Source organism: Ochotona curzoniae, unplaced genomic scaffold, assembly GCF_017591425.1.
Source record: "Ochotona curzoniae isolate NIBS_2020 unplaced genomic scaffold, NIBS_Ocur_1.0 patch258, whole genome shotgun sequence".
In the NCBI taxonomy this organism is placed as follows: Eukaryota; Metazoa; Chordata; class Mammalia; order Lagomorpha; family Ochotonidae; genus Ochotona; species Ochotona curzoniae.
Genome location: NW_024466815.1, coordinates 377,621 through 400,012, shown reverse-complemented (window position 1 = coordinate 400,012; position 22,392 = coordinate 377,621). Strand labels below are relative to the sequence as shown.

Below are 22,392 nucleotides of genomic sequence, written 5' to 3'. Positions count from 1 at the left end.
TGATAGAAGTGTCACAGAGATGACAAATCTGGTGGGTGCAGAGGCTGTGCAGCTCTAGCCATGTTGGGGCACCGGTGGTCTAGCCTAACAGGGGTGGTGGGGCTGATCTTACTGTTTCCTCCCATGCAGAGGGGCATTAAGGCATTCACTCCTCAGCTGAGCGCCTGCTGGGCACTAGGCCAGATGGTATCCACAGTGGCACAGCCAATTGCTCTTCTCTGCTCTCAGACCAGAGGGGAGAGACAAATAAACGTGTAGGCTTGGTATATAGCTGGCAGCACGGGGCTCAGTGTTAAGGAGCTCTGGCAATTTTCTGAGCAGCCTCAGCTGCCTCCAGGTGGGATGCATTAGGAAGCCTTTCCTCACAGCGTTCCTCAGGAGGGAGTGCCACTCCCAAAGGGTCGAGTAGGAAACCAGGCACAAAGCAGTGGTGTTTGCTGACAACCAGGGCTTGAGAGCATACTCTTAGAAATCCGCACCCTCCACTGGGGGCTGCTCCAGTGCCAACCACCTTGGACTCCACTGCTGGTTGTTGCCTCCAAACCCTCCCCCTCTGTTCCCCTGAGAGAAGCCCAAATGTGCTGGGAAGCAGGATGCCTGCCCAAGTGTTTTCTTCTCCAGAGAGCTGCCAGTGCTCCCTTCACTGCTAAGGCTAGACTTGTGTCCGATTCTGGCTAATGAGAGGTAAGTGGAGGTCTAAGGAAAGGCAGCTACTGGTTCCCTAAGAAGGAGCTGGCCTCCCCTGACATGCTCATTCCACCCTCCTTAGGCTTGGTGAGTGAGAGGCTAAAGGCCACAGGCTGCAGATGGTAAAGTGAGGAGCCAGAGGAACCTATTCCCTCCCACAGCAGCCCTGCCTGCTCTACACCCCCTTTCCCTGCCACGTGTGAGAGACCAATTATGCCTTACTGAAGTCACTGCTTATTGGTTTCCTGTTACATGTTAACAGTGTCACACTGACGAACAGAAGTCTTTTTCAGATCTCATTTTATAGATCAGCAAACTGAAGCTCAGTGGGACGGTCACTAGGCCACAGTCTCTGATAGCCAGGGAGGGATGAGGTGGGGATGCGAGCCTGCATTCCTAACCACTTCAATGCAGGTGATGGGCACTGGCTTGAAGTAAACTTGACTTCCACCTGCTTCTCCAGGTACTCAGGGCCCTGCCCATTCCCACCAGAAACAGAAGCTCCATAGAGCATGCACTCCTTGCTGCTTAGTCCCCACCAGCTAGATTCACATCAGGTGCTCACACACACTCCTGAAGGAGTCAGTGCATGAGAAGGTGGGTAACTCTATGGAAGAGTGGGGAGGACTACACAGCTACGCAGGAGGCTGTGTGGGGGCCATGGGAATGCAACACACAAGGCACAGTGTCCAGTCAGCGTCCAGCCAGCACTTTCACTGTCTCCATCATCGAGGCTATGGAATTCCCCTTTCAGATCAAAGCTCTTTCCTCACGGCCAAAAGGGTTCCTCAATTCCAGACTTGTTTGAAAAAACCTAGATTCAAAGCCCATTTGTCCACCCAAGCTCGCTGTAACTCACAGACCAATCACTCCATGCCATGCCATGCCAGTTCTCTGTAGCTGGAGCAGCCTCCCTGCTATCCACCTGTGTGCCATCTGCAGGAGCTGCCAGTGCTCTGCACAGCAAGCCTGGCCCTTGCTGTGGCTCACTTCCAAATCCACCAGCTGTGTGATATCTTTGACTTCTCCAGTCAAGCGGGCACCACTCCCCTGGGCAGCCCTGATGGCCTGGCCCAGCCTATTTGGACCACCCTCTGACATTCTGTTCATCTTGTGCCTCATGCCTGATGGGTTTGCTGGCATGCTTTTGGGGGTTCCATGTAGATGCACTGCCTCCCCCCCAATCCCTAAAACCAAGGCCTGAGGGTCAGGCACCATGTTTAGTTGTCTGCCTCTCTGGGAGGTACTGGCCTATCAAGGAGATACCCAGGAATACATGATGAGTAGAAGAAACATTCACAGAGGGATACTAATAATACTGGCTGACATTCACAGCAAACCATGTGGCAGCTATTGTTCTAGGCATTTCACATGCAATAACTCATTCATTCTTCACAGACAGCACTATCATTCAAATTTTACCCAAAAGAAACTGAGGAACTTGAGGCACAGAATTAAGTATTATACCCAAGGGCACACTGCTTCTAAGTAGCAAAGCTGCGTGCTAGCCCTGCTGGCTGCCTTCAGAATGCATGCTCTTGGTCCCTAGGCTCTCCTGCTTTTTGGCTTGAATGTAGCTGCAGATGTGTGAGGCCCAAGGAGAGGCCCCTGAAGCCAGGCTTGAGGGAAGGGCAAAGCTCAGCCCTTGGGCTGAACATTCTGTCAGTCCGCCAACATCCGTGCTGCGCACCTGCCAATTCTGAAGCTGAGGAAGCCACCCACTTCTCCAGCTGAGAAGTCTACTAGAAATAGAGGGAAGCTTCCAGAAGAATGGCCCTTGCTGGCCACTGCTGCTTCCCCTGTCATGGCTGGGAGAAGAGGTGATACAACCTGGAGTCATGGTCACCATCTTGCCACCAAGAGAAAAGGCCAAGATAAGCTCAGAGGCATAGTCTTGGCGTCCTGACGTGTAGAGCTGTAGGAATGATCCCCGAACCCTTGGCTTCTGGCTGAATAAGCCACTGGGAATGGAGTTGTCTCCAACAAGCAACTAGAATGCATAGCAGGAGTGGGCACAGTGGCACGGGTTAGGCCTCCACCTGGAGCACCAACAGCTCATATTGAAATTCCTAGTTTGAGTGACTCTGTGGATGGAAAATTCCTTTCTCCTTGCTATGTCATTGTACCTTTTTTTTTCTTAGGATGAGAGACAGACAGAGACACACAAATGCACATCAGCTTTGCTTGTAACCAAGCAGGACTTGAGAGCAGGCTCCTTTGAAGGTTGGCATAAAAGCCACTGCTCACTGCTGTCTCTCAGCACAAGTGCACTGTCCACCCCAGCAGGCACCTGGTGAGTGATCCTGACTGATACCCTGCAGACCAAACACAGAGCACAGCAGAGGCGTCGGAGTGCTAATTCCTCTTCCTGCTACTTCTGAGGGACCAGGCTATGGGTCCCCATCTGTGAGTGTCACCTCACGGGGTTATGGAAGATGCTTCAATAATCAAATGTGTGGACTACTTATCAGCACAGGATCTGCATGAGGCCAGGGATGCGTGCTGGCTGCTGTCACCATTGTCTGTCTCTTACCATTTCCCCCACAGTCTGATGGCGATCATTACTTGTCTGCTTGAATGAATCTCTAATGAGGTAGAATCTGAAAAAGTACAGCAAGCAGTACAATGCAGGGAGATGTTCATTCTTAATTCTCACTCAGTCTGAACTTAGGCTTCACAAGTATGAGTCCCCGCTCAGCTGTGCGACCTGGATGGGTAACTTAACGCCTCTGTCCTCAGCTGCCTCATTTACAGAGAGCAGAAACAGCAACCCTTCATAGCGTTGTTGTAAAGATTAAATGAGTTAATACATCGAGTTCTGCAGGCACAGCCTGGCACAGAAAGCCACTGTAACTATTGGCAGCTATTCTTACTTCTATAGGTTGGAATTCCTAATCTGAAGATCTGAAATGCTTCCAGATCTCTAACTTTTTGAGCACTGACGGGACATCACAGCGAAAAATTCAACAACTGACCTCATTTGACGGGCAACAGTTCCAATGCAGACACAGCAGCAGGTGTTTGACTCAGTGTTTTAGTCAGCACTTGGGATACCTGCAGCCCTTACCAGAATACCTGGTTCAAGTCCCAGTTCCTCTAGTTCCAGTCCAGCATTTCTGGGAGGCAGCAGGTGATGGCTCACAAATGTGGGTCCCTGCTACCCACATGGGATTCCTGGGTGGAATTTTGGGATCCCAGCTTTTGCCTGGTCTAGCCCTGGCAGTAGTGGGCATCTGACAACTGAACTAGTAGACGGAAGGTCTCTGTGCTTTTCAAATCAACAAAGCAGAACCAAAATCTCATGGTGTTTGTACAAATATTCCAAAAGCCCCTCCAATCCCAAGCACTATGGATAAGGACTGTACACTTGGTACTACCATTGCACAGACACCTGGTGCATTGGCTCCTTAACCCTGTGACTGAGGGAAGTGATGTCACCCTCAGGGTGGACAGCAGAATCGGCCTCAGAGGATTCCTATGAGAATTTCCTAAGTGCAGGTCCCTGTAATAAAGCCTGCTTTACGAGAGGGCCTGTGGATGCTAGCATGCATCACTGCTTCTGGCTGGCAACTATTTCAGGTAAGCGAGCTTCTACACTTCTTGCTGGCTCTCATGCTGCGGTCGGACCTCCTTGTTGGAATTTCTCGCACCATCCCTCTCCCTCAGGCTCCTGTACCTCCACAAAGCTACCAGGTGATGGAAGGCACACAATACGGCTCCCCCAACTCATGTGTCGAATGACCAGCTGAGTGTGTGGTTGCCAACTAAATGACACCTGCACTCTCAAAGCTGGCTTTTCTCATGGTCCCAGACAGGTAGAACTTGGAACCACAGAGGTCTGGCCTGGATAGCAGGGACCAGCAGCTGGTACACAATCTCTGAAAGCTGCCTCAGGCAACTATGGTGACCAAGGGACCACAGTGTCAGGAGCTACACTGATTACCAAACCATGTGTCCACAACCAGCCATTCAGCCCCCTGGGTTGCTCATCTGTAAAATAGGGATGAACTTTCTTATTTAATCCCGTGCCTGCTCAGCTCTGAAATACAGGGAGCTCCATTTTCCAGGATTCCTAGTAAGTTCAGTCAACGGAGGTGGGGGCAGTAGCAGAAGCCCAGGTGGTTCTCCTTCCCCTTGACCTTGGTGAGCATCTCAGGCCAGGCCTTCCCACCACATGACCTTGCAACTCCCATTGCTCATCTAACAAACTGCCTCTTTTCTGGTTTCTCGGATCTTTCAAAATTTATTTTTTTAGAGTATTTTATTTTTAATTTGAAAGGCAGATGAAGAGTGAGATATTTTCCATGTGTTGTTTCATTCCCCAAATGCCTACAATAGGCAAGACTGGGCCAAGCACAAGCCAGGAGCCAGGAACTCCATCGGAGTCTCTCGCATGGTTGGCAGGAACCCAAGTACTTGGGCCATCTTCACCTACCTCCCAGGTGAACTGGCAGCAAGCTGGATAGGGAGCAGAGGAGGGACTCCCACATGGAATGGACACCGAACCAGCTGTACAACAAACCCCCAACCCTTGACAATTATTGAACAAAATCCTCTGCACTGAAATCCCTCTGCCAAAAACACTTTTGGTGATTCTGCTTTCCTCACAGGTGCTCCGGGTGTGTGTGTTTCAGGGGCACCTGAGGACCCATGGAGAAGTGGCACAGCATCATCTGATGGAAACATTCCCCTTCTTCCAAGACACACAAACTCACTGTGGGGTGGAGCCTGCAGACCCTCAACATAATTAAGTGGTATCTGAGATCTGTTTCTCAATGTCCCAAAGGCAGCGTGTGGCTGAGACCGGGCTGGCCATGCGCTGGTGACTGCCATCTGCTGACAAGCACGGTCATTAGGGGCAAAGCCCACTCTTCCACCCTGTAGAAGTCTGCAATTCCTCACTTAAAAAAAAAAAAAGCCAACAGGTAATAGAAAACAGGTCCACGTTTGTTGGTGCAAGTACTCCAGATTCTATGGGTAAAACCTTTGAGGGAAGTTTGTGAGCTCACTGAATTAAAATCATGCACACCCACATACCAGTGATCCCACCACCAGCTGAATCACTCGCCAAGCACCCAGAGCTGCCTGGACAAGGTTCCGCACCGCTACACTATCTGAGAGAGAACAGAAGTTGGCACTCTTGGAGTCACTAATTAAAGAACTAATCAGGGCCAGTATTGTGGCACAGCAAGCTAAATCTCCACCTATGGTGCTACATTCCATATGGGCACCAGTTTGAGTCCCAGGAGATCCACTTCCAATCTAGCTCCTTGTTAATAATCTGGGAAGGCAGCAGAGGAAGGCCCGAGTCCTTTGGCATCTGCATTCAGGTGGGAGACCTGTATGAAGCTCCTGGCTGCTGGCTCTAGACCAACCCAGCTCTAGCCAGTGTAGTCATTTGGGGATCAAATCAGCAAATGAAAGATCTTTCTGTCTCTCTTCTCTAACTCTGCCTTTCAAATCAAAATAAAATAACTTATAAAAAGAATTCATTAATGGGGTCAGTGTTTTGGCACAGCAGGGTCAAGGCACTACCAACAACTCCAGGATCCTACTTGAGTGCTGGTTCACATCCCAGCTCCTCCCTGCTAATGTGACTGGGAAGGCAGTGGAAGATAGCCCAAATGCTTGAGACCCTGCCACCCACATAATGAATGTCTGTTGTGGCTATATGGGGAGTGAACCAGAGGATTGAAGATGTTTCTCTCTTGCTCTGTTTCTTCAATTTTGCCTTTCAAATGAACAAAAAACCCTGGTGCCCATATGGGATACAGCTGGCACAAGTGGCAGGCAGCCTTACCCATTGCTAAACAATGCCAGCCTCTATAAATAAGTTTTTTTTTTTAATACCTCATTAAGTAGACCTTGACACCCTTCAACTGGAAAACCATGGGCAGCCACTGAAAAGAAAGAGGACGTATCTAGCAGACTATGGTGAGGAAAGACCCAGGACACAGTGGCCAGCGACAGACATTAGCTGTAATGAAGCAGCACGTATCACAGTACATTTGAGAAAACATGTGATTCCCAGAAGTGGAAGGTCTGGTCAACAGCTACAGTAATCATGGTAATCACAGGCATGAATATGGACCCTTCTCATGTTTGATGCACTTCACATACATGTTACATATTACATAGTCAGGGAACACTGTAAGAGTCACAGTTACTGCCATCACTGTACCGCTGATGAAAACTGAGGACAGAGTGGCACAGCCACTTGTCTAAGGTCACACAGTCAGTGAGCAGCGGGCCTGTGGGCTCCAGAAGCCCTTAACAGTACGGCTGACTTGGCAGATTGTTCACAATGGCTATTTCACCTCTCGACAACAGATGAGACAGGATGCAATTTTACCTCATCTGGCTTCACAGTGCTTACACACACTCACACACACACTGATGGCTTACTCTTCCATGTAGGTATCAGTGACTTGGTCACTTGAGCCATCACCTGCTGTCCCCAGAGCCTGCACTGGCAGGAAGTGGAGGTCAGGAGCTAGAGCTGGGTATGGACCCCAGGGAGTGTGGTGTGGGACATGGGTGGCTCAAATGCCAGGCTACCTGTCTGCCCCTCCACTGCTTTGCTTGTAATCTCTGTCCACAGTCCCTGAGGAAGGACCAGAGAAAAGCCAGAAATTACTCCACAGGTGGTATTTCTGAAGTGAATTAAGAGCAAGGACTAAATGTTTGAATTTTCGAAACCTTAAAGTTCAACTATGATAATGATAGTGACAATACTTTCCTATCCTATGTGCTAGGCACTACCTTCAGCACTTACATATATTAGCTCATTAAATCCTCAAAATGCCGTAGGATGTAGATATTAATATCATTCTGGTTTTGTGTTTAAGACGACTGAGGATCAGAAATACAATGGAACTTGCTGAGCTGAACGGCACGGTCAGAACATGATCCCAGGGTCTCTCTGGCTCCAGAATGTGTCTTTCATGACCGGGCCCTGCTGCCTCGCTGCAGCTTTGAGCCACCAGTGGGAAAGGGAGCCTGGGATGCAGCCACCCTGGTAAGAGCCTACTCTACAGCCTTACAATGGATGCAAATCAGGAAGAGGGGTGGCAAGCGGTGAGAGGCAAATGGGGAACGGGGGCTGAGTACCCTCATGGCCAGCAGCCAGGAACGCTCACCCCTGCTCCCGGGGGACCCTTAGTGAGCTCCTAAGGACACAGGTCAGTGGACACTCACCACTGATGTGCTGTCTGCACATGTGTGAAGCTGGGTACAACTCGTGTACTCCATCTCAGACACAGGCAGTGTGGCAGATGTGCATCATGGGCAACGCGCAATGCGACTGGGTTTCTAACATTGGGTGACAATCAGGAGAAACGAACCAAAGGAAGGTGACTGCTAACGGAAGCTGCCTGCTTACTCCAACTTCAACATACAGTTTGTTAGGATATGTACACATACATATACCACAGACACACTGCAGACACATCACAGAGCGGGAGGGAAGGGAGGCAGGGACAGGGGATGAAGAAGCGACATGAAAACCCCTCATTGACAAGACAGCTGACACGTTTTGATGGCCAGACTCTTCTCTGGCCCCTTTGGTGAGGTTCTGCGAGGGTGCAGGAGTCAGGAAGCAGAAACTTAACACAGGTCCCTGTAGTTCTTTAAAAGAAAACCACATTTCTTTGTTCTTAGACACTACAGAATCAGTTGGACCTGAGCCGGGGGCTGGAACTGAGCTTGGAAGCCTTCCCCTCCATCACAGGCATTTGGTTCCTCACTCTGTTCCCACATCCTCCTTCCCCAGCCCCCAAGAGGATAAAGCTCAACCCGTCAAATGCGTCATTCCTCTGGTGATCCTACTGCCTGAGAGGAAGCAGGCAGAACCAACTACAGAAGGAAGGGAAGGGTTCCTAACCCACAGACGAAGGGGCCAGGGTTTATTCTACCCATCCCCTACCCACCCTTCCCTGTACCCCAAACTGTAAGAAAGCAAGCAACCCTAACACCACTGCTTCCAGTGACATTTTGGACCCTACAAGGAAACCAAAACTGAAAACCCGAGTCCCTGCAGCCTGATGAGGGCTGCTCCCCCTACCCTGCCTAAGGCCCACTCATCAGGTCTTGTAGGATATATCAGAGATGTTTTTACATTTGGCTGCATGACACTATGGTCTTTATTATTTGCAAATAAAGCACAGTAAGACCACAAACCAGCCAGGTACCTTTTGATTGTTAAACAGGGCAGACCTTTGCCAGCAGAACATGGGCCACTAGAGACTTGCCCGGGGAAGGCCAATTACCCCCGACATCTGCAGTCCCAAGTGGCACGTCCCAGTCTGCTCCACGTGGCCCTTTGTACACAGTACTTGGGAAGGCCTGCACAGCAATTTACTTCCCTTCTCTCATTCTGTACACAGCTGGGCTCTAGCCAATGTCTGTGTTCTGTCTCTCCCAACACTGGCAGGGGGCTGATGTCCAGCCGCCTGGAGCTGAGGATGAAAGATGCGAGCCTGGCTCTCCCGCAGCTGCTCTCAGTTCCCCTGGCAAATGCTGGACTTTTGGATCTGGGTTGCTGCTGCGATCTCTGAAGTGGCACAGGGGACTTCACTGAGATCTCCCAGCTGCAGTGGGCCAGTGCTCCACCAGGATGCGGGGCAAATGAGAAGAGAGGAAGCAAAGGGACAGGTGTCCCCCAAAGCAGGCCTGCCCTTGGGTGGCCACCGCTCCACCCGTGACCCAGAACCAATGATGTGGAGTCAGGACATCAGGCTGTCCTGAGGGAGGGATTCAGGACACCAAATCTTGAAAGTACATAAAGGAGTTAAAAAAAAAAAGAAATTAGAAAACTGTGTCATGTCTCTCCTTAAAACCTTTCAGGGAAAAGGGAACTACAAAAACCCTTGTGTGTGTCCTAGGACCTGTGGCAGAAGCCCACACCCCTCACTGGGGTTCAGGGACCCCAGGGTGCCCAGCTGCTCTACTCTCCCCTCACTCAGCATGGTCACACTGGCCTCTCTTCACTGCAGCCACTTCTGTCCCACCAGGACCTTTGCCCACACCAGCCTCCTGCCTGCCCCATAGGCTTGCCAGGTTGCTTCTTCAGAATGCCTCCTTGGACTTTCCAATCCCGATTGTTGCCTGGAAGCAGACCCACACCCCGATATTCTCGCTCAAGGGACCCTGCACTTTTCCTTCGTGGCTTAATGACCACAGATAAATGGTGTGGTTATCTGAGTAATTATCTGACATCTACAGCTCTCCCTGGAAGGTGAGGACCATGAAGTCAGAATAATAATGTCAGAGTAACTTTTAACAAGAGCTCACACGTAGTAAACACCTGCAGCGCTGCCTGGCATCATTTCATTGGCCCTTCACAACAGCTTCATGAGGCCAACACCGCTCTCCCCATTTTATATCAGTCTTGTCCATGGCACCAAGTACTCAGTAAATACTAGGTCTGGGAGGCATGCCGCTATCTGGGTTACATTTCCAGCGATGCCTTTCCCTGATACCACTGGGGACAGAAGCCCAGGTCCACAAAGCACATTTCTGTCACATTCTGGAATGAATGCCTTGCATGTCAACCTTCTAGGCTGGCTTTTTCCCCAGCCCCACCAAAGACACTAAACTAATTTTTACTGCACATCCTGTCAGGTGTGGCCTAAGTGCTAGAAAGTTAGCAACAATCGAAGTTCGTGGGGTCACATTCTTTCATGTCGTCTCCTGGGGCAATGGTCACAGGCCATGTCTCTCATGCAGCCTGACCTGGCTGTCACTTCCAGCTCCTCATCTCCCTCCTTCACCTTGTCTCCTCCTCCTGCCTCCTTTGCTGATTCTTCACCATTTCTCTGGACAGTTCTTCCCTTCTCTATGTATACCCCTCCTGATGGGTTCCCAGGACCTGTCCCCATCCAGGGCCAGTGGTTCTTATTGCCAGGTGTCTGCTGAGGAATTTCACGTCTCCTGCCAGTGCGATTGCTTTCCTCAGTGCCAGACTGGCACAAGGGGGCTTCACAAAGTTCATGGAAAACACATGAAGAAGCAGATTGTTTTTGTGAATTCTTTGAAGCTCCTCTGTACATCCAGCTGCCCCCTGGCTGGCCCATGCAGCTGCTGAACAGACATCTGGCACTGACAGGCCTCCCAGCTGCATTCTGGATTCTCACACCATCTTCTGCAGGTCCTTACAAACCTCTGGGCTGCTGCTTGGCAACTCAGTGCCTTTCCCTGGTGTTTGGGTCAAAATCTCGTCATCACTCAGAGCTCCATTCCTGCCCATCACAGAACTGGATCCCATTCCTCCTCTGCTGAGACCCCTCCCACCACCCTATAGAGTGGCATGTGCAGCTCTGACCTCATCTCTTCTGTGTTGTCTTTATTTTACCTACTCAGGTGGGTGTGGAATGGTATTTCACTGTGATTATCATCTGCATTTCCAAGATGGTGATTAAGGATGCTGAGGTATGCACATTAAATAATATTAGTAACAGTAATAAGAGGTTAATACTGACACAGCATTTATCCACACCAGGCACTAGGTTTTGCACGGATAGCTGTATGATCTCCTTCCATGCCTCTGGGACCACATGTTTAAGAGTTATGAATGCTTTGGAAACGCAATCCTGGTAGGATGTGAGCACTGCTTACTCACTGTATGGGCTTTGGGCACTGTTACCAGCACGCCAGCTTAGACACATTCCACCTAGAACTGGGAATCTGTACTGAGTCCCTCCATGTCCACAGCCACTTTATGAGGCAGTCAGCATCATTACCTCCATTTTACAGAGAGAAACAGCAATGGGGAGGTCAGGTGCTTTGGCCACAGTTACGTAGGTAGAAGCAGAGGACTGGAATTCCAACACTTTCCAAAGGCATCTTTACTACTGCCTCTGTAAAAAGGAAGTAAATCGATGCTGAGTGAACAAGATGAGGCCAGGGAAGTAAGAGAACTTGGTAGCACCAACCAGTTACAGCAGGAAGGCCAACATCACTGAGCTAGTTATTCATCTATGCCTAACCTAATTACTTTGGAAATGTGGTATACCAAATATAAAGCAAGATTTTTTTTTTCAATATTATCTTCAGAAGTAATATAGGTACCTCAAAAAGTTCATGGATAATATGTATTACCAAAAACCATATACAGGCCCAGCGAGATAGTGTAGTGATTAAAGTCCTCACCTTGAACACGCTGGGATCCCATACGGGCACCATTTCTAATCCCGACAGCCCCGCTTCCCATCCTGCTCCCTGCCTGTGGCCTGGGAAAGCAGTCAAGGACAGCTCAAGGCTTTGAGACCATTCACCCATGTGGGAGACCTGGAGGAAGCTCCTGGCTTCGGATTGACACAACTCCGGCCGTTGTAGCCACTTGGGGGGTGAACCATCAGATGGAAAATTTTCCTGTTTCTCCTCCTCTGTATATCTGATTTTGCAATAAAAATAAATCTTTAAAAAAAACCCCATATACAAGAGTTTCAAAATTTTGCAGCATTGGCTGGTTGTTTTTGAGTCTTGAAGTATTTTGAACAAAGTGCTCTTTGGGAAAGACACTTTATCTTCTAAAAACTTACAATGTTGCTAGTTTTGGCAAATATGAAAAAGGAAGCAGACATTATAAAAACTTAGTAACTATTTCCAAAGCCTTGATTCTACAAGTACAAGTGCATTAAATCTGCAAATAGACACTTTAAAGATTCCTTGAGGGACTGGCATGGTGGTGTAGCAAGCTAATCCTCCCCCTGTGGCACTAGTATCCCATATGGGAGCTGGTTTGAGTCCTGGCTGCTCCAGCTTTCTGCAAATGACCTGGAAAAACAGTGGATGGCAGCTCTAGGCTCTTGGCCTTAGCCATGGCTCAGGGAACCTGTGGATGGTAATGAACTTTCTTTCTTCCCCAAAAAACAAAGCAAACAAGCATGCACAAAATCCAAATGGTTATAACATAACACTGAAAGTGTACTAAAAGCGAAGGCCACTATGGATCATAAATTTATATAGGTATACTTAATCTTCCAATGTTGCCCTTGATCTTTCACATTGAAATGATTAATCTGACTCAAAACAAGTGCTTATATAACGACTTCTGGATTTTCACATTTACCCAGCCATTTAGCCAATTTCAGCAACAATCCCTTTTAAAAAAAAGGCAACCAAACCACACACTCTCTCATACATTGTTCTAGTGGTTATTTCACCAGGTAAAATCCCTCCCCCTTCTATAAGGCCAGTTCTGGAGAACAGGGATAATTGTTTTGTTCACTGCCTGTGTCCACAGTACCTGAAACACTGCCTGCCAGAGAGAAGAAACTCAGCAGTTGCTGAAAGGAATGGCTGAGCACACTGAATTCTTCCACCAGCTCCAAAGGTAGGTGTCCCAGGCAGCCAAGTCCTCCCTACACCCACCAGCCCTGCACGGTCTGCCTCATCCCACGCCCCGCTTCCTCTCGCTCAGGATTTCCTTCCAGTTTCTTCAAAGTCAAGTTCCTTCCTAGTCCAGAACACTGATGCTATATGCTGCTCCCCTTAACAGAAACCCTCTCCCCATGTCCACCCATCCCTTCAGGACTCCTCTGATTTGACAGACATCCCCCGACTTCTCCAAACATGTCAGTCCCTGCCTCCTTCACCGGGGTATGTTCTCATGGCCCTCTGGGCTACTCCATCAAGGCACTTAACATGACATCATTACACGGCAGCTGCTGTCGGTACTTCTAGAGCCCAGAAAAGACCTAGCACACAGCAGGTCCTGAATAAACACCACACCTGTCTCCCACAGCTGGGTGATTCACTACTCACTGAACACCAGGTATCACATTTCCAGATTACTGGCTGTCAGGGAGAATCACATGACTAGATTCCGTACAACTGAAAGTGAGTATGTCACTTTGGGCTAGGCTTTGTCATCTACGTGTGCTGTGTGAACCTTTACTGCCCCGGTGCCCCTGGAGGCCATGTGTCTCAGCTGTGAAGCCTCAGGACAAGGGCGGAAGTGTCAGCCTGGGTCCCTGCAGTACAAGGTCAAGCCTCTCTCCTGACCTGCCTTGTGCTGCAGGAAATGGAGAGTTCTTGTGCCCTGCCCAGGATTTCAGGGTTGGTTTACTGCTGCAGAATCTTGCCTACCACTGACACTCCTGTGAATGGAGGGAGGCAGCTAGAGGTGCTATCATCACCAACTGGGAGATGAGAAATGCGGTGATGGTCTTTTGGGGATAAGGACTGAACCTCAATGAAAAGGTGGGCTTGTCAGAGACAGAACATTGAACGTTTCCTCCCACCCCAAGAGATTGCCATTTTCCATTCCTAATGGGACAGACAGAAGGATCCAGTGCTTTGATTTACCACGCCAGGGCTTGCCTCAGTGGTACCCCTCACCAAGCCCAGCTCCTCAGCAACCAGAGTCAAGTTCCAGTCCCTGGGGTTAGGGAGAGGAGGAAGGAGGTAGAGGATGCTCAGAAACCAGCAACACCCTAGACAACCCTATTAGTGAGAGCCAGATGAAAACAGCCAGGCCAAGTGAAGGATCCTGGCTAATTCGGGCTGACAACCTTCCCGCGGAATCACCCAGTGGGGCTCTGCTCTCCAGCTCCATCCCAGAGAATAAATCACACTGTCAGCTCTAATTTGGAACTTGGCTGACTGGCTGAGCAGAGCATCCATGCGTTCTGGCCATGGAGGTCAAGGGCAGCCCAAGCTCAGGGATTAGATTAAAAAAAAAAAGGGGGTGGGGACCAGGGAGCCAACAGCTGTGGCTTCTAACATACCCCAACAAAACTCCTGGCCCAGCCTTGGCTGTATAAACTTCACTTTCAGAACACAGTCCTGTAACAACAGGCATCCTGCCAGCTTAGGGCTGGGCAGGCACATGGTTGCACTGGGGAATAAATAATGCTGATTATTCCATAGGCTGGTGACTAAACTGCCTAAACTCAGAGCTAATGAAGAGAAGCTCCATCATCATCCTCTGTTGTGTCTGTGTGATTAATTTGTGTCAGGCACTGTCCAGGTACATAAAATCCATGGCCACATTTTAGTATTCAAAACAACCTTAGAAGATGGGACCTTCTAGAGCTAGGCTGCTCCTCAGGGCCAGCCATGGACTCAGCTGAGAGTTGGAGCCAGGTCACTAGACTCTGCAACCTGGGCTCCTGGCCATCATATTAACTCATGCTTCATTCTTTCTCCTTTGAGAAGTCCAACCCATGTCATGCATGTCATGAGCAGGTGTCTCCTCAGGGATCCTACAGCCCTCTGTGAGAATTCCTCTCATTCTAGGCCATTTAACTGCACAGCTCTGCTGGCACACTGTGAAGCTAAGTAAGCCTAGTGGTAGCTACAGGACCAGAAATGTGGGACATGCCTAGTAGGGATGGCTCAGTTGGTTGGATCGAAGGAAACCAGAGTCCTTACATTTTATAGATGAAAAGAACAGAGATTCACAAAGCAAAGCTGTAGTGAGAATTTTGTTGAAGAGAGATGTGGAAAAGGGAAGCTATTTAACCAATTCCTGCTTCTCCCAGGCCAAAAAACAAACCAACAAAAAGAGCTTCCAGGAACATTCCCTGAACCCCAGCTGGCTGGGCTTCCTGAGCACTCCTGCCTGTCATGTTTGAGGGCCTGACTCCCTTACTGCATTAGAAGCCCCACTAGTACATGATTCACCCACCCACAAGGCTATCCCAGCCTCGACGCAGCCCCACACTACACACACCTGCAGAGAGCAGAGAGCGGGCATACACTCCATGTGTGCTGCATCAACAAGCAGAACTCCAGGGAAACTCCATCCTGGGAAGGATAGTTCAAAGTACAGGTATAGTCTTTTTGGAACAGCAAGGCCAGGAGCAGTTTTCACAGTCCCTTGCAGATCCCTGAAGGCTGCCAGCACCTGCAGCTGGCGCTGCTCATCAGAAATGGACCAGAACCAATGAAGATGATTCACAAGAAAACTTCCCTCATGGTGCCAGTTTATGTGCTGCTGTTCCTCTCCTGCTGGAAAGATTTTCCCCCACTGCTCAAGATTTATTTACTTGAAAGGCAGAGAGAATGAAAGAGAGGTAGACATATCTTCTATCCACTGCTTAACTCCTCAAGTGGCCGTATTGGCAGAGGGTGGGCCAGAGCAAAGCCAGGAACTTGGGACTCAGTCTGGGTTTCCCATGTGAATATAGGAACTGAAGTATCTGGATCACCATAATGCAGTATTCCTAGGAACACTAGCAGGGTGTTGAATTGGAAGCAGAGCAGTGAGGAATCGAACTGGCACATACAGGATGCCAGCACTGCAGATGGTAGCTTGACTTGATGTGTCACAATGTCATGCCCTGCTGGAAGGACTTAGACTAAGGCCTTGAAAGCAAGCAGCCTGGAACCCTCTGACCTCTAATGACACAGTCAAGCACAGTGGCTGACAGTGAGCATCTGGAAGTACGCTGCTAGACTATCTACCCCAGTTGCTCTGCTTGGTGAGACTACTTCTTGGTTCCTGATTTTTCTGGGGACATCACAGCAGTGACATCACAGGGTGGTTATGGGACTGAATGAGATCATGCATGGAAAGTACTGACAGCAGGACTCGGCGCAGAGTCAGCACCCATTAATAGTAATTATGACTTTTTCTTCCTCTATGAAGTCAGATACTGCTGGTTGGCTCACCTCCACTGCATTCTCAATTCCCTTTTTCTCTGGCCTCCTTCTCAGGAAAGGTTGATAATTAAGGGAATACCCTATCTTTCTTGAAGCTCGAAGAAACTATAATATGCATCTGCGGCCAACGAGATGCAAGTGGAAAATTCTGAGGACGCTGGGATTGCTTAAGTGATCCAACACAGATGTGCCAGGAGTTGATCCTTGCCCCTGTTCTGCCTGGAGTTGCAACAGCAACCACGGGAGTATGAGCAGCCAGGGCCAGAGAAACAAAGGGGACTCCAGCCCTGACACTACTCAGCCACTGACCTGTCGTCATGAGGGTAGCACCTGAGTTCCTCCAGATCTTTTTTTTTTTTTTAAAGATTTATTTTTATTATTTTTTCATTGGAAAGGTGGATATACAGAGAGGAGAGACAGAGAGGAAGATCTTCCGTCCGATGATTCACTCCCCAAGTGAGCGCAACGGGCTGATACTATGCCGATCCGAAGCCAGGAGCCTCTTCCGGGTCTCCCATGCGGGTGCAGGTTCCCAAAGCTTTGGGCTGTCCTCGACTGCTTTCCCAGGCCACAGGCAGGGAGCTGGAAGGGAAGCGGGGCTGCCGGGATTAGAACCGGCGCCCATATGGGATCCCGGGCGTGCAAGGCGAGGACCTTTAACCACTTGCGCCACCGCGCCGGGCCCCAGATCTTTTAATACAGGGTAGAAAGCAGGCCTCCTGAATAAACTGCTCTGAATTGCGTGTTCTGTTCTTAAAGCTGCAAGAATTCCTCACTCACACATCCACAGTGACACAAATGGCTCAGGGCATGTGACCACGGTAACCATTTACCAATTTAAGCCCAGGCCTATAGGTGGAGACTCCTATAGAGGAAAATAAAAAGTATAAGGGGAGTGGATGTTTAGCTTACTGGCTAATTTGTCCGGATTCCACACATGAGCATCCATGGTCGATTTCCAGCTGTGGCACCTGACTCTGGCTTCCTGCTAATGTATACCCCGAGAGGCAACAGTGATGGTTCACCATGTGTGAGACCTGGATTGTGTTTATGACTCCTGGCTCCAGCTCTGGCCTTTACAAGTATTTGGAAAGTGAACAGGTAGATGAGAGCTCTGCTCGACTTTCAACAACAACAACAACAACAACAACAAAAGTGGAGCTATACAGTGTTTACTGAGCCTTTGTGATTTCCACTCTTTTTACGTCACATTGTTTTCTTTGTTACAAAGAAAAAGCAACTTAACAATCCAATAAGCACAAATAATCTGGTTATTTTGCAAGGATTAGGCTGGTGTGGAGAAGAAAAAATACACCACTGTGTGTCTGACTGATGGAATCATGACTCCTTATGAAGGACTACATTATTATAATATGGGGAAAATCAGTCAGGGGTGGGAATTTGTGTGTGTGTGTGTGTGTGTGTGTGTGTGTGTGTGTGAAATCCCAGACCCTATGGAATTGTACCATTACATTAAAAAGAACACTGTGTGTCACTAAAAATTACCCAAATGTGATGGTTTCATCAAAATTCCTCATTTTTCTTTCCTTCTGGCAGAAGAGAAACTGAAAGACCTGACAATATAGGGCAGCAGTGGGCTTCGCCTGACCTGGGGCTGTCCAGCTCGGTGTAAAGGATGACAAACTCCTGCGAGCTGCAACTCTGGAATTCCTGTTGAGAAGTGAGCAGACTGCCTGAGCTCCCCTGGATGGTGAAGCGCCAGGTCAGGCACTGCCTTCCTCTCTCCCCTGGCCAGGGTTTCTCCAGAGAGCCCTTTGCTCATCACCCTGTCTAAAACACCCCTGCAATCCCCACTTCCTTCCTCTATGTGCTTAATCACACATGCCATCACCCATTTACCCTACATTCATTTCTTAGGTTACTGTTTCATATTCCAGTAGAATGTCAGCTCCCCTAGGGAAATGGTTTTGTCTGACTGGATGTTCAGCCTGAAATCCACAGTAGTGCTCAGGTGCATATTTGCAGGGTAGAGGAAGAATGAATAAATCAACAAATATGACCTCTTCCCTTCTTCCCAGTTCCTCAAGGTCCATGTCAGTCTTCCTGCAGCTTAAGTAGCAATGTTAGGAATTCACCTGGGATTTGGAGCCTTTTCACCACATGGAGAAGGAGTATGTTAGGTTAAAACAAACATCTCAGGCCCAAAGGGTATTAACAACCAAAGAAAGAAACGACTGAGGGAAAGGACGGGTCTTCCTTACAGAAGGCTTTCAATGAGTAAATGCAGAGGGCAGCAGGGACACGGAGAAATCATCCCTAGGGCACTATCACAGTAGTTACTGCAGGCAAGGCTCACCCACCCAGTAAAAATTCATGGGTGCAGGTGTGAGGAGCAGGATTAGCAGTCTCCAGCTGTCTCCCCCAAGAGATCCATAAGTCATGACGAGGAAAGAGTGACTTAGAGCAGAAATGCTCCGCACGCACACTAACAAGAGGCAGGATGTCACGGTTCCAGCTCCAGCCCCAAACGACACACAGGGGAGGAGGGCACATCGCCCCTCTCATGTCACCTCAGTTGAGTCACGGGCAAACAGCACCGAAATCCAAATTGAGATCTTTATGGAATCAGAGAAGTACTCTTCCAAAGTGTCAAGTTCAGGAAAGACCAGCAGAGACTGAGGAATCGTTAGATTGCAGGAAGCCAAGGAGACATGACAACTAAATGAAGCGTGGGATCCCGTGACGGGTCTCGGCTCACAAAAAGGACATCAGTGGAAAAACCAGTGAAATCTGATAGTCTGTAATTTAGTCACTAGCACTGGCTGAGTGTTCATTTTCTACATTATGCTACTGTTACACGAGATGGGAACAGAGGGGGGAGCTGGATAAAGTTTAGGTGTGTGAACTCCAACACTTTTGCTACTTTTAGGCAATTTTAAAATTACTTACAAATAAGAAAGTTACTGTGCTTCTTTAGAACCTTTGATGGACCTGTAACCCTTACAGACTGTCCCACAAATATGCAGGAGCACAACTCTGGCAGGGTGAAGGAATGAAAGAGTGGAGAGGCAGGAGATCCGGTAAATTCACTCAGCTCCTCGGACTCCACAGAGCGGCCTAGGTGGCTCGGCAAGCACGGCCCCCGACCTGAGGCTGAATGCCAGAATCCCCTGCTTTCCACATTGTCAGGGTCTCTTGTCCTTTGCCATCTCTCAGCATTCATCCAGCAGAGGTTGGCACATGCATCCAGAAATGTTTCACTGCAAATGAAACGGCATAGGGCCAAGGCCACTCCACTGCTTAGACCCCGTGGCGCCAACTCGGGAGATGTTTACCTGCAGGTCACCATCCTGTCCCCTCAGCCCAGAAACCTCAGTATAACATATTCACAACCTTAATATTATAAGTAGGTATTTATCATACGTACATATTGTGCACAGTGACTTGAGCATTAGCCCCTAAGGTTGATGAGACCCCTACCATTTTAGCTCTGCCATCGCTTTAAATAGTTGTGTCCCTTAGAGTTTTGGTTTTGTAAAATCTCTGCTATTTAGTTACACGCCCAGTTTTGTAGCTGACAGCCCTTTCCACCAATCCCTTGTGACCCTGTGTCCTTGGCCTGCTTACCACTACGTTAACCAATCCCCACAGCCCTGTACCCCAACACCCGCCTCTAAGTTCTCTTCCATTCTTTAGATCTCTCTCTTCCCCTTGAGCATATTGTGACTCCCTTGCTCCCTTGGAGCCTCCCTCCTACCTCTATGGCAGGAGTCCCTTCTCTCTTCCTCTCTTCTCCCTGTGCTCTTCTCTCTCTCTGCCTTCATCCCCTTCCATGTGGGTATGGACCCTTTCTAGTCCGAATAAACATCTCCTGTGTGGCTTGCTGGCATCTGATGAAAATTTCTAACACCTACTTTAATCATGTCCACATACCCACACGATACTTACACCTATGGAGAAACCGGCACATGTGGATGCAGTGGTAATCCCACAGCTGCACTCATGTGTCTGAACCCAAAGAGCTGCACATTACAGAGTCAATTTTACTCTACATAAATTTTGAAATTGAACTAGAAAGGTGAAAAACAAAAAGCACAGAACACTGAAGCATGCTTCTGGACTAAGACCTACCTCCAAGACACACAACTGCTGGGGGAGTTAGGGCACATGGCAGAAACACCCGCAGAGCAGGCATCCTTTTCTTATGCAGCACGCTAACCCCCCAAAGGGGCACACCTCTGGGCAGGCATGGTCACGGATGGCGAGAAGTCGGATCCAACTCCCCACCTCTGAGAGACCATAGCAGGCTTGGGTGATGGGGAAGGCAGTGAAGGAAATACTTGTTACTCCTGAAGCTCTTTTGCATTTTTTTTTTTTAAATAATGAAGCTGCTTATGTGTATTAGTTCAAGCAGATGGACAGATCCAGGGTACTCACCCTCAGTACGTTCTTGACACTAATGGTCCTGGTGTGTCCCGGAAGAGCTGATATCAAAGACTGTGCATCTGTGGGGAGCGAGGGAGAGAGAGAGAGAGGTTACAACTTGGGCTACTTGGAGCCTTCCTGCTGCAATATCCATCTGTCATTCATGTTTTCACTCCCTCCACAAACGGTCCCCGAACACCTGCCATGTGCCAGGCTCTGGGAACACACTAGTATCCTGCCCTCGGGGAGGAGGTGCTCAAGTTATGAAGGAGGACAATCAAAGACAAGGACAGGGAAAGGTCAGTGCCTTCATGCAGTGCCTTGCAGAGCATACGGACGACAAAAATCTCCTAACAGAAGTCACAACTATGGGACTAGTTGGGAAGGAGCCCTCCAGGCCACAGAATGGTCACAGTGCCAAGGCCTAGGGATGAGAGCATGCTGGGGACACCTTACAATCAGCCAGGAGGCCCTAGGGCTGATGCAGGGTGAGGGAGGGGCAGGGGAGGGAACTGAGCGCAGAGAGGTGAGGGAGCCCATGATGGGGACGGTGCCTTCAGACAACTGAGCACAGGGATGACAGAAACAGCTCCTGCCCAGACGCGTAACTTTTATTATGAATTTCTGCTTCTGAGTGTTTGCTATGGTAGCTTGTATTTGGACAGCTATTTCATGGATGAATGAACCCCTCCAGGCTGTGCTGTTCACCATCTCATCCCAGCGGTTGGAACAAACCCAGCAAGATGAGTCCTGAAGGGATGATCTCTAGCCTTTGTACGCACGTGGCCATCAAGCAGTGACCCTCACGTCCTCTGTGCTGGCTCAGGGACTCTTGTGCTCATTTCACATCCCCAGTAACCCTAAGAAGCAGGTGTTCTCTCTCCCATGTTACAGATGAGGAAACAGACGCACACAGGGAGTAAAGCACCCATTAACTGAGGTTGCCTGCTCAGTCAAAAGTGTCCCAGCACTGGAACATGAAGCCAGGAAGCCTGATTCCAGAGTCAATGTGCTCCTGACCTTTTGGCTAGAACATTCCTGTTATGATGGCCAGTGAAGAGAGGGCCGATGGCAGGCTCCACATCTTGCCTCCCCGATATCACAACATCAAATACTGCTCAGGAGGCCAGGCCAAGCTCAAATGCCAGGCAGCTGCTGCAGCTGCTTCCAAGGGAGGGACTCTGGTGAGCAGTTAACCAGCTTCCCAGGAGCCCAGTAATCTGGACAGCGTCAGCCATCCTGCCCCCAGGAGTTTGTGAAGAAGGTCAAAGGGGTTTTTGATCTTCCCCTTGTCAGGGACATGTTAGTAACCTGATAAAGGAACGTGTGGTCTTTCTCACTCTTTTTCATAATCACTTAAATATATATATATATAATATATATAATACAACATAAGATTATAAAGGAAGCCAATTATATCAAATTTCAAAATATCTATAAAACAAAACCACATCTGACATACAATAATATTCATGCTTCAAATAATAAGGCTGATGACTAATCCACTAACTACAGTAATTTAAAAATAAGGGCTGGTGCTGCGGCATAGCATGTTAAGTGTTTGCCTGCAGTGCCAGCATCCTATTATGGGTGCCATTTTAAGCCCTGGCTGCCCTACTTCTGATCCAGTTCCTTTCTGGAATACCTAGGAAAATAGTGGAGATTGGCCCAAAGTATTTGGACTTTTGCACCCATGTGGGAGATCCAGAG

At 49.0% G+C, this 22,392-nt stretch overlaps 1 protein-coding gene across 1 annotated transcript in view; it reads right to left on the bottom strand.

The window, feature by feature from the left end:
* LOC121166872 (signal-induced proliferation-associated 1-like protein 3) overlaps positions 1–22,392 on the bottom strand; it is a 209,217-nt gene that overhangs the window by 104,875 nt on the left and 81,950 nt on the right. The window contains exon 2 of the mRNA XM_040996189.1: positions 20,695–20,762. The gene's annotated coding sequence lies outside the window, so the exon portion shown is untranslated. The remainder of the gene's footprint in view (positions 1–20,694; positions 20,763–22,392) is intronic.